The sequence below is a fragment of the Rhagoletis zephyria genome, unplaced genomic scaffold (assembly GCF_001687245.7).
Source record: "Rhagoletis zephyria isolate East Lansing unplaced genomic scaffold, Rhagoletis_zephyria_1.1 Rzeph_scaffold_00597, whole genome shotgun sequence".
In the NCBI taxonomy this organism is placed as follows: Eukaryota; Metazoa; Arthropoda; class Insecta; order Diptera; family Tephritidae; genus Rhagoletis; species Rhagoletis zephyria.
The window spans coordinates 18,255-30,007 of record NW_016157681.1 but is presented as its reverse complement, the minus strand read 5'-3'; the positions used below and the strand labels follow the sequence as shown (position 1 = coordinate 30,007).

Genomic DNA, 11,753 nt, shown 5'->3' with positions numbered 1-11,753 from the left:
CATGCTCGGCTAATTGTTTGCCACATCACTTGACTTAATATAAGCACAAGATGGTTCTTTGGAAAAGTACAGTGCCTTTAAGGTACAATATCTTTAAATGTACGCCAAAATCTTCGATTTAACATGAGGGCAGAATTTGCTACAATTGCTTACATTTATTTATTTACATACATACATATATATGTATGCACATTCAAACTTTTTTGTTTGGACAGAAATATATTTGTTTGGTTTGAGTGAAAATAAAAACAAACAAATGAAATGACAGCGAGAGAAAATTTCAAAAATGTTAGCAAACGTCAAAATTTCTAAAGCTGGCTCTCAGCGATTGTACCTTATAAATAGTTGTGTTTTCGTATTCTCCAGCAAAAAATATCAAGTAACTTGCCAGTAACCAAATTTCGGAGAGTAAGCCAATATTTACTCCCAATGAGTGAAATATGCAAGAAAGTACGAAAACGCAAAACCAGCAAGAAGTTGCTAGTTTTATGAACAGCTGATTAATTTGTTATTTTTAGATGCAATTTTCTTGGAAAACTAGTGTTTTCTATCTTATTATATATTTAAATAGGTTGATTTTGTCAATTGCAACTCTAAAAGCACCACAAACAATTATTTTCTTAATGTGATTTACAATAAGCATGCCATCAGCTGTTTTTCTTACTAGCAAATAGTTGCTAGTAAAAGTTTATCCAGTAAAAATCCAGTAAAACTTGCAAGTTTAGATGTCATTTTTGCTCTCTAAAAAACCAGTAAAATTAGTACTGGATACTGCGTACACGAACAGGGCTAACATTTTTATCATGGTTTTACCTTTAAATAGTTGCGTTCCTTATCTCCCAGAAATAGTCAGAAAAAGTCCGAAGTAGTCAGATTTAGTCCAAAAAGCGTTCCTTAACTCGAAAATGACAGCAAAAATGAGAGAGCAACTCTCAGTGAGAGTGACTCTCTTCAGTCCGAAGTAGTCAGATTTAGTCAGAAGAATTTTTTCTGGTAAAAGGTGCAATCCCGTATTCCTCGGACTCGGACTAGTAAAACTGTCAAAAAATAAAAATTCGCTCAGAGCGAGAGAGTAACATTGAAAAGTACGGGATCGCTTTCTAGTAAAAAATGGTAACTTCTGTCAACTTCAACATAACTTCCAAATTTTGGTTATAAATTTTTGCTTATTTTGTATGTAAACACACTCAGCTCAAAAAAAAAGTGAATTGAAATTGGAAGGAAGCAAAAAATAATTGATATAGTGTTTTTGTGCTTGTGCTTGAGTGAATGTGTTTTGTACATACATTTCCATTCTTATTTGACGTTAGTGTTGTTGTTGCCATTCTTTGGACTAAAAATTTGTTTTTTTGCGTTCCTTTACTTTTTTCTGTTATTCTCTGAACCTAATATTTGTATCATGCTTTCTGTCACGATTGAGAGAATACAAAGGTTGCGCCGATTTCGGACCGCTATTCCTCTCTTAACGAATTTGACAGAATCGTTGTTTGCATGACTTCACACTTGTGCAACATGTTTACGTTTTCCTTGCAACATTTTTTCTTCTTCTTCCATTCTTGTTCACGTTTTGGCATTTCTCTCTCACAATTGCACCAGTGTGACGTCAAACACAAAAGTTATTCTCAAAAATCCTCTCTGATCGGAGCAATCTTGTATTCTATCCAAGGCAAGGCGCATCAAAACAAGGTGGTGTTGATTGATCAGCTGGTTGGATATTTTTGTCTCTACACTAGTACAGGAGAATGTCATCCAAGACGAAGTGGCGCAACTTTAGGATGTCAACAAAAGAAAATGATGAAAATTATCTCCTATTCCCTTTCGTTTTGACATCCTCCTGTACCAAAAAGCAATAACGAAATACACGGGACTTTTACTTATATGCAATCAACACCACCTTGTATGGATGCGCTTTGATCCAAGGTGTATTAAACAAGGTGTGATTGACAGCTCAGTGCGGGTCTCTTTTAAGGTACTATAATGTCAAAAAGTATAAACAAACGAATTAACCCTTAGTGATGCATGTATCTTATCAGCACTGATGTCCTAGGCTTTTATTTTGATTATAGTTTTGTTTTACTTACATTACTTACATCACATATATTTTGTCAAAAAATAAAACAAGTTGTTTATAAAATCGTTTTATCAATTTTCTTGTTTTTAATTGTCCTAGTTTTATGCTTTTGCGCGTTTATTTTTATATTTCAATTTTTTATCCTAAGCATTATTCGATACTTATAAAAGTATGATTTTACATTTTTTACCAATTTTATATGTGAGCTTAACTCAAACAATTTTGAAATTAAATTTTTTTCATGTGAACTAGTTTTCCATTAAAGACCTTGCTTCGAGCGGTTTTAATTTAAGCTCTTCCATACTTGCTTGCATGGTTTAATTATTTCGGTAAGCCGAAATATTTCTGTTCGCAACGTGCATTCTAAAGAGTCGTCTGTTTGAGTTTGGGCATCAAAAAAGAATGTATCCTGATCGTGTACTAAATCCTCACTTGTATCAGTTTTTCCGTATGGCATTGGGACTGCGCATGGGTATAAACGAGCTTGTTGGAAAGTGTTTGATTTGCACATCACTTTCCTTGAAGTGGTTTTCACAAACGCGAGATGAATCACGTAGTACAACACCAAAGCTTTCTTCCCATCGCTGCCGTCTTAATTCGCAACTAGGTGGCTTAAAACAANCAGGAGAATGTCATCCAAGACGAAGTGGCGCAACTTTAGGATGTCAACAAAAGAAAATGATGAAAATTATCTCCTATTCCCTTTCGTTTTGACATCCTCCTGTACCAAAAAGCAATAACGAAATACACGGGACTTTTACTTATATGCAATCAACACCACCTTGTATGGATGCGCTTTGATCCAAGGTGTATTAAACAAGGTGTGATTGACAGCTCAGTGCGGGTCTCTTTTAAGGTACTATAATGTCAAAAAGTATAAACAAACGAATTAACCCTTAGTGATGCATGTATCTTATCAGCACTGATGTCCTAGGCTTTTATTTCGATTATAGTTTTGTTTTACTTACATTACTTACATCACATATATTTTGTCAATAAAATAAAACAAATTGTTTATAAAATCGTTTTATCAATTTTCTTGTTTTTAATTGTCCTAGTTTTATGCTTTTGCGCGTTTATTTTTATATTTCAATTTTTTATCCTAAGCATTATTCGACACTTATAAAAGTATGATTTTACATTTTTTACCAATTTTATATGTGAGCTTAACTCAAACAATTTTGAAATTAAATTTTTTTCATGTGAACTAGTTTTCCATTAAAGACCTTGCTTCGAGCGGTTTTAATTTAAGCTCTTCCATACTTGCTTGCATGGTTTAATTATTTCGGTAAGCCGAAATATTTCTGTTCGCAACGTGCATTCTAAAGAGTCGTCTGTTTGAGTTTGGGCATCAAAAAAGAATGTATCCTGATCGTGTACTAAATCCTCACTTGTATCAGTTTTTCCGTATGGCATTGGGACTGCGCATGGGTATAAACGAGCTCGTTGGAAAGTGTTTGATTTGCACATCACTTTCCTTGAAGTGGTTTTCACAAACGCGAGATGAATCACGTAGTACAACACCAAAGCTTTCTTCCCATCGCTGCCGTCTTAATTCGCAACTAGGTGGTTTAAAACATCGCACTATTTTCGTGTCCTGACTTTTATTGCATCGTTTCATCTTGGTTTCCTTACATTAAATATTTAAGCAAAGTCGAACGTATTTACTTATTACCAAACTTAAATGTACTTACTTGCTCTTCTCGGCGGTTTATCTCTTAACAATTTCACGTTTATTAAGAAAATTTGCTTTGCTTGAAAAATTTGTGTGTATTTTTTTTTTTAATTCAAATTTGAAAAAAAACACATTTTCAAATGGGTTAGCAATTCATTTCAATTTGACATTATAGCCTGTTTCTTATGAGAGCAATGCCAAAATTAATCACACTTTGTTGAATACTCACTTGGCTTTTTGTTGCTACTCACTTTTTACTCTCACTTCAGAGAGTAATTTTTCTGTTTGACAATTTTACAGGATTTTTCACGAAAAGTATTGGATCAGAGCCAAAATGTATTCAATAAAGTGTGATTGATTTTGACATTGCTGTCATAAGAAACTGGTTATAATGTCAAATTGAAATGAATTGTTAACCCATTTGAAAATATTTTTTTTCTAATTTGAATTGGTTATAAAAAATGTACACAAACATTTTTCAAGCAACAAATTTTCTTAATAAACGTGAAATTGTTAAGAGATAAACCGCCGAGGAGAGCAAGTAAGCACATTTAAAGTTTGGTAATAAGTAAATAACGTTCGACTTTGCTTGAATATTTAATGTAAGGAAACCAAGATGAAACGGAGCAAAACCTTTGAACGGTGCGCTGTATGCAATAGAATTCAGGGCACGAATATAGAGCGATGTTTTAAACGACCTAGTTGATTCATCTCGCGTTTGGGAAAACCACTTCAAGGAAAGTGATTTCATTTGTTGTCCGTCCGAGTCAAGCACTTTCAAACGAGCTCGTTTATACCCAAACTATTTCGTAAGAAAAAAAAATTTAATTTCAAAATTGTTAGAGTTAAGCTCTCATATAAAATTGGAAACAAATGAAAAATAATACTTATATAAGTGCCGAATAATGTTTAGGATAAAAAATTTAAATATAAAAATAAACGCACAAAACCAAACATCTTGGGCAATTAAAAACAAGAAAATTGCTAAACGATTTGATAAACAATTTGTTTTATTTTATTGACAAAATATATATATTCCAGGTAATGTAAGTAAAACAAAACTATAATCAAAATAAAAGCCTTGGTATCAGTGCTGACAAGATACATGCATCACTAAGGGTTAATTCGTTTGTTTATACTTTTTGACATTATAGTACCTCAAAAGAGAGCCGCACTGAGTTGTCAATCACACCTTGTTTAATACACCTTGATCAGAGCTATAAATTTTTTTATCGGCTGCATGTGCCCCAAATTTCTGGGAGTAGGTAACTTTTGCAAACGTTTTTTATCTCAAAAAAGTAAAAACATGTCAATAAAGGCTGCACTTATCGACTTAAGTGGCACTTTACTCCCAAAGCTGTAGATGCATTAAAACGGTATATGCAGAACATAATATGATAATAAATATAAAATTATCTTTGTTAAGACTGGCAGATTACGTGAGACTAATATTCAAATCAAGTTTGTGACGAATACTACGAAGGAGTCAAGAAAAACACTATATGAACGATTACAAAAGATCGGTTTCGAATTGGAAGCACATGAGATTTTTAGTTCATTAAGTGCAGCGGCAAATTATGTTGAAAAGGAGAAACTTAATCCTTTCTATTTGTTAAGCAATGACGCGCGTACAGACTTTGGCAGAAATGATGGTTCACTTCCACTGGACTCGGTAGTAGTTGGATTAGCTCCGACTGAATTCTACTATGAGAACTTAAACAAAGCTTTCAAGTAGGTTTTCGTTTTTATGCTGTATAAGCACTCATCAGGTTTTTATATGCAGTTTGCTTATTGCTAACAAGAATAGCCGACTTGTTGCCATACATCAAGGCAAATACTATAGAAGAAGCGACGGTCTGGCACTGGGTCCCGGAGCTTTTATTAAAGGATTAGAGTACGCAGCTTCCGTCCGTTCTGTACTAATAGGAAAACCGAATGAATATTTTTTTCGAAGTGCCTTACCAGGAGGCATATGCCCAGAAGAATGTGTCATGATAGGAGATGTAAATACTGTGACTTGTTTCGTTCTTAATTTTCTGCGATAAAATTTTGTTTAATGCATCCATTCGTATATATTTTTGCCTTTACAGGATCCTGAAGATGATATAGCAGGTGCGATGCAGTTGGGGTTAAAAGGAATACAAGTGAAAACTGGAAAATATTTACCAAATGTAGTGGTTGATCCTCCGCCGACTGCTCTGGTTGAAAATTTCTCAGAGGCTGTTGATTGGATAATAACTGAGAATTCTGAGACACAATAAAAAAGGCTATGTACTAAACATTAAGCAAAATAATTACTAAACATCATTACTTTTGGTTTGGTTTGATCTAGTCCTGCGCCCCACTAAACTGGGCTCGGAAGTCTGCTCATCTCTACGCACATGCATACGTTATGGATTTTGTACGTAGCCGGAGTTGAACGAATGAGGGTTATTTTTTCTAAGAAAAAGTACTGTAGTACATAAATGATCAGAATGAAAAGAGAAATCGATTAAGCAGTGACTGTCCGTCCGTCCGTCTGTGCACACAATAACTCGAGTAAAAATTGAGATATCTTAACGAAACTTGGTACGTGCCCTTATATCTGGCGTAGNGACGGACGGACAGACAGTCACCGCTTAATCGATTTCTCTTTTCATTCTGATCATTTATGTATACATTTGTCTATATCTATCTCGATTCGTTTTGCCTGTTACAAACAACCGTTATGTGAACAAAGTTATAATACCCTTGTGCACAAGTGCGCTCGGGTATAAAAATTGATACACCCCAGTTTACCATGTAGCGGTAGCTCTCGGAAAGGTGAAAAACATATATTTAATACTTGCGCCGGGTGTTTAATGTTCGGCTCCGCCCGAACATAGACTTTCTTACTTGTTTGTTTTATGGGTCGATTACGGATAGCAACGCAACCACAGTTCGGTTGCCAGCTGGCAACGCAACTGGAAAGAAAATTTGTATTACGAATGGCAATTATCGTCAGTTGCTGTAGAGTTATCGATAATCGAAATTTAACAGAGCGACAACCAGCAAGCGGCTGTAAACAAGCTGTGCGAGTAAAATTAAATTATTTAAATAAAGAGTTTTAAAGAAAAGACAGCAATAAAGCTAACTTCATCACAATTATTTATTTTATAGGAAGAGAAGTGCATGAACGCGGCCTCAATCAGGCGACATTTAAAGGATAAATCCAATCCTCTAGAGCTACCGCGTGCACTGTAAGCAAAAGTTAATGCTTTCAAGGTTTTTCTTTTATTATCGTTTTGTGTTCATTTTCAAAGCATATTGAGGACTTCCAAAAGGAGCTGTAGTATAATTGGTTAATAAACAGATGAACCTCTTCGTTCAACTTCAATACCTCCGCTCATAAAAGCTTGCGCACCTCTTCGTTTTTTCGCAGAAGGAAGTGCCACGGCAATGACTTCAATTTGGAAAACTTGGTGTGTCGGGAGTTCTAAAAGAGGTGCTTCAGTCGATAAAGGAAACAATTTGCAATCAGTGTTCGCTTTTGTTTCGCCAAAGGGCGTACTCCTCAGGAATTAAAATTTCAAGTTATTGTTTTGTTATTTTTACCATATTCTGTAAAAGCAAACTGCATTGCAAAATGTTAGTATCGTTCAAATTATTAAAAAGTGAAATATATGACACACTTTTCAATTTTTGCTCCTAAATACGCTCCAAAAACATTCCTAGCAACCACAAAAATGTAGTCGCCTGCATACACACTTTATAGCAACTGCAGTTGTCAGTTGAAAGTTGCCAGTTGCTATCTGTAATATCGTTTTGGCAACTAGCAACGTAACTGAAGTTCGATTGCTATCGATAATCGACCCATTATATATTAGGTCAAAGTTATATATTCGCAATCGCGTCAACGCCCCCTTTCTTCTGAAATAAATTTTATACCGTTCTCTTGGTGCTAGGTAACTAAAGATTTCCAAATACTTAATACATTAATTCTCGCAGTCTTGCAAAGCCCTTGCAAGGTGCACGGATTGCATAGTTTACAAAGCTGTCCCATAGGAATACTGGTTTTACCGTGCAATCCATGCACAGTACAAGCGCTTGGCGAGACTCCGAGAATACCCCTATACATTTGTAAGTTGTTGTTGTAACCATAGTGAAATATTATTATTATTATTAAAGGAAAAGAAGAGGACACTTCTTTACCGGAAAAAGGAGCGCTAGTATGATCACCTTCGGCTCGCTCATTAATATATATATACATATGTTCAGTACTTACATTAACCTAAATTGCTTCTTACAGATAATTAAGACTAGATTAATTTCTTAAGATTCGTTAACCTAAGGAATTCATTAATATTAGATATCGATTCAATGTCCTGGTTTTTCAATAACTTGGATGCAAAGTTGTTGAAGATGCTAGCTCTGATTGTAGCGAAATGCTGACATCTGTCGAGGAGATGAGTTACGGTGATTGTTTCCACGTTGCAATAGGGGCACTGTGGCGACCTCGAACCTTTCAGGACAGATTCATGGGTAACAATCGTATGTCCAATACGTAGTCTAATAAACGCTTTTAAATTGTTGCTGCTGATCTTCTCCGGAAATATAGGTTTCTCGCCATTTACGTTAACGTTTGCGTAGTGGTGCTTGAAATCCTTCCATTTTTCCAGCTTAGTTTTGTATATTTGTTCACTTGCCAGCCTGTAGATGTCTTTTTTCGAAAAGGCATTCTCCACAATAAGGGGTTCTTTAGCTGCAAGCTTTACTCTTTCGTCAGCTGCTTCGTTGCCAGGGATTAAAACATGGCTTGGAACCCACATAATTTTTATTGATTTTCCTCCTTTGTAAAGTGCATTGCGTATTAATCTGGTCAGGTTATCCATATTAGACATATTAAGGATAGATTGTATAGCCGATAAGTTGACTGAAATTATGTATTTCTCCTTGGTACCGAGGGCATATTGCGTTGCTCAGAGTATAGCGTTGGCTTCAGCAGTGTATACTGAGCAGAAGGATAGTAAATGACCAGCTGTGATTGTCTCGTGATTTGCGTTTACAACAGCGAAAGCTGTGGTGGAGTGGACCTTTGTTCCATCGGTATAGATGAATTTCCATCCCTGATCTTCGAAACTTGCTGCGAGCTGTTTGAATATTTGTCTATAGACTGATGGTGGTGTACTGCTCTTGTTTCTTTTGCTGATCTCGAGGATAATAGACGACTCTAAGTTCATCCAGGGCGGAGGATAGTTGATATTAATCTTGACCGGTTTAGTGGGCATTCCTATATTCTTCGCTGCATCTATGCACCTTGTTATGGTTGATGTGCGACACAATACATTTTTGCTTCTAACCACTGAGCTGGCTGCATCGAATACAACTGCGTTCTTGCATTGAAAAAGTTTATGGATTAGCTTTAAAGTGTTTTGTTTGGTTCTCTCTTCCACAGTAGGGAGCCCTGTTTCTGTGAGAGTGCATCATACTGGAGACGTCGGGAAAGCGCGTATACATCTTCGGGCTGCGGTATGATTAATGTGACCAACTATTTCTTAGCTCAAAGAAGTACAGGTTACGTTGGGCTAAGTTAACGTCGCGAGCCGATTACGAAATATCGAATGCGGCTAATTTCGATCGCTGAGAGCTTAGTGTTTGTTCAGAAGTGCCCGCCAAAATGCTTCCATCTTAGCCTCACGAAAGTTGGACAGTCTAAAAGAAAGTGTGGAGATGATTCCTCTTTATCTTCCTCTTGACAGCTGATACAAAAGGATCAGTCGAAATTCCTAGTATCACTGCATGATTATCAATCGCACAATGTCCTATCAGAATCCCTATCACTAGCCATTGAGAGATAACGTGTTTTAAAGTGCCCTATAAAAATATTTGCTGCAGCAGCGAAACGTCTTCTTTTCCTTTTTTATGTCACAAAAGGACCCGGTTTCCCTTAGCCTAATAGCGGTTCGTGCTGCGACAATTCTGTCTGCGATATCCGTAGGTACCGTGTTCAACATATGTATGTTAAGCTCCAGTGTAGGTGTGGTTCCTAATGCTCCGTCAATTCCTGTTTTACAAGTGTAGCCTTCTCTATTGAGTTTCACCAGACAAGGGCTCCTTGAAACAATATAGGCATAAATCAGGCTTCCTAGAGCTAATGAACTAATTTGGGCGAGAGACCCCACCTTTTACCGATAGCACCCCTACAGCGGTACAAGGCAACCGATGCCTTTCCTACCCTTTTCTCAATGTTAGGCTTCTACGACAGCCGCCGTTGATCGCCCTCCTAGTTACCTGGTTCAGGTAACCTTGAGCCAAATCAAAATAGGCGATTACCCAACAGCCCACTTTTTCCAATTCCTCTAAAAGGTCGTTTACAACCGCAATACAGAGCAGGGGAGAGGGAACACCACCTTGTGGAGTGGTTCTATTGGCTCTGCACTGATTGCAGACGCTCCCCCACCCCGCCGCGAGTGTTCTGTCACGAAGTAAGCTTATTTGGTTGGTTTCAACCCCTAGATTATGAATATACTTGACTATTGCCTCCGGAGTGACATTGTTAAAGGCTCCTTCGATATCGAAGGCCCCTACTGCATAATCTTCATGCGTGGAGGCTTCCTCTGAGCACTTTAGCAATGTGTGCAGAGCGGTATTCACCGACCTTTTCTTGCAATAAGCATGTTGAGATCTTGAAAGACAGTCACCAGTAATCGCATTTCTTATGAACAGGTCTATCAGTCTCTCTAGCGTTTTTAGCAAAAACGGGGAAACATGAGAGCCTTTTCCGGCCTTCGGGATGAACGCAAAACTGACTATCTTTCAAACCTTGGGGATGTACCCGGTCCTCATGCAGTTCGCATAAATAGGATCAAACCAATTGCACGACACCTTCAGAGCTGCAAAGCTTCGCAGGTGTGATGCCATCGGTCCCCGGCGATTTTAATGGTTTGAACGAATTTATCGCCCAGCCCATGTGACGGACCGGGGAAGAGATCCTGTTACCAGTTAGCGACAATTTTCGAAACGCTATCGTTCTTTTTGAGGCAAACACATTTATATCCTAGCGATCCGGAAATTGTCGCTGACTGGTTACAGAATCTCCCTCCTGTAGCACAAAATATCGCAAAGAAGTACATTTGACTGTACTTCGAAGTACGAAGTACAAGAGCGAAAAAAGAAGTACTATACTTCCGAAAGAAGTACGGTTGGTCACATTAGGTATGATATGGTGCAAGTAAGCGTGTCATATTAGTTGCGTTCTAGATGCTTCACGGTATTCACGAAATTCACGATTTGCAGGAACAGCTGTTTTCTTCATTAATAAACCTTATGGGTGGTGGTCACCTGGAACGACTTCCTGTAAAAACCTGCAAATCGTGAAGCATCTGGAACGCAACCATTGCTGCGCGCACAGTGCCCGTAGATAGTTAAGCCATAGTCGAGTTTTGAAGTGATCAGAGCTTTCGTTATATTTATTAGTGTTGTGGGGTGCAGTAGACAGTGTTTTGACGATAAAAACTTTATAATATTCAATCTTTTATCTAAATTAGTTCTTAAGTATTCTGCATGGTTTTTATACGTAATGCAGCGTTTTTGCTGCATTTAAAATGCAACATTTAGCACTTTCGAACATATGTTTTCGAAAAGCGTTCATGCTATAGCATTTAGCAAATGTACATTTACGCGAGTTCGAAATCGTATGCTTTTGACAAACAGCCGTGTTCCAGTCTCTTATTTAGATGCGTATATATTACGATCAATTCTCACGCAGGAGATAATATGCAAAAACCCTACTGAAAAGGAAAAAATTAATTTTAAACCAAAAATTCAATACAAAAAATTGTATTGTTTTAACCATAACCGAACATTTGTTTGTGTATATATTCATTTGTCGGTGCTGTCAATTAAAATTTCCTCACTTAATTAGGAAACAAACCAAACAGAATTGATTACAAATTGATCCAGATTTCTATCAGCATCAAATCGATGTTGAATTTGCTTAACTTTTCTTTATCCAAATATGTAATGCAAAATAAAAGAAATCTCGATCGG

General features: G+C 36.9%; 1 long non-coding RNA gene and 1 pseudogene across 1 annotated transcript; one reads left to right on the top strand and one right to left on the bottom strand.

Annotated features, from left to right (window-relative positions):
- The first annotated feature begins 4,920 nt into the window (after window positions 1-4,920).
- LOC108360626 (haloacid dehalogenase-like hydrolase domain-containing protein 2) lies at window positions 4,921-6,053 on the top strand (annotated as a pseudogene).
- On the bottom strand, window positions 5,911-9,327 carry LOC108360627 (uncharacterized). Its single transcript, XR_001847152.1, has 3 exons — window positions 7,917-9,327; window positions 6,058-6,185; window positions 5,911-5,993 (listed from the first exon to the last, which is right to left on the bottom strand). It is a non-coding gene; the product is annotated as an uncharacterized LOC108360627 (long non-coding RNA).
- Window positions 9,328-11,753: the final 2,426 nt, after the last annotated feature.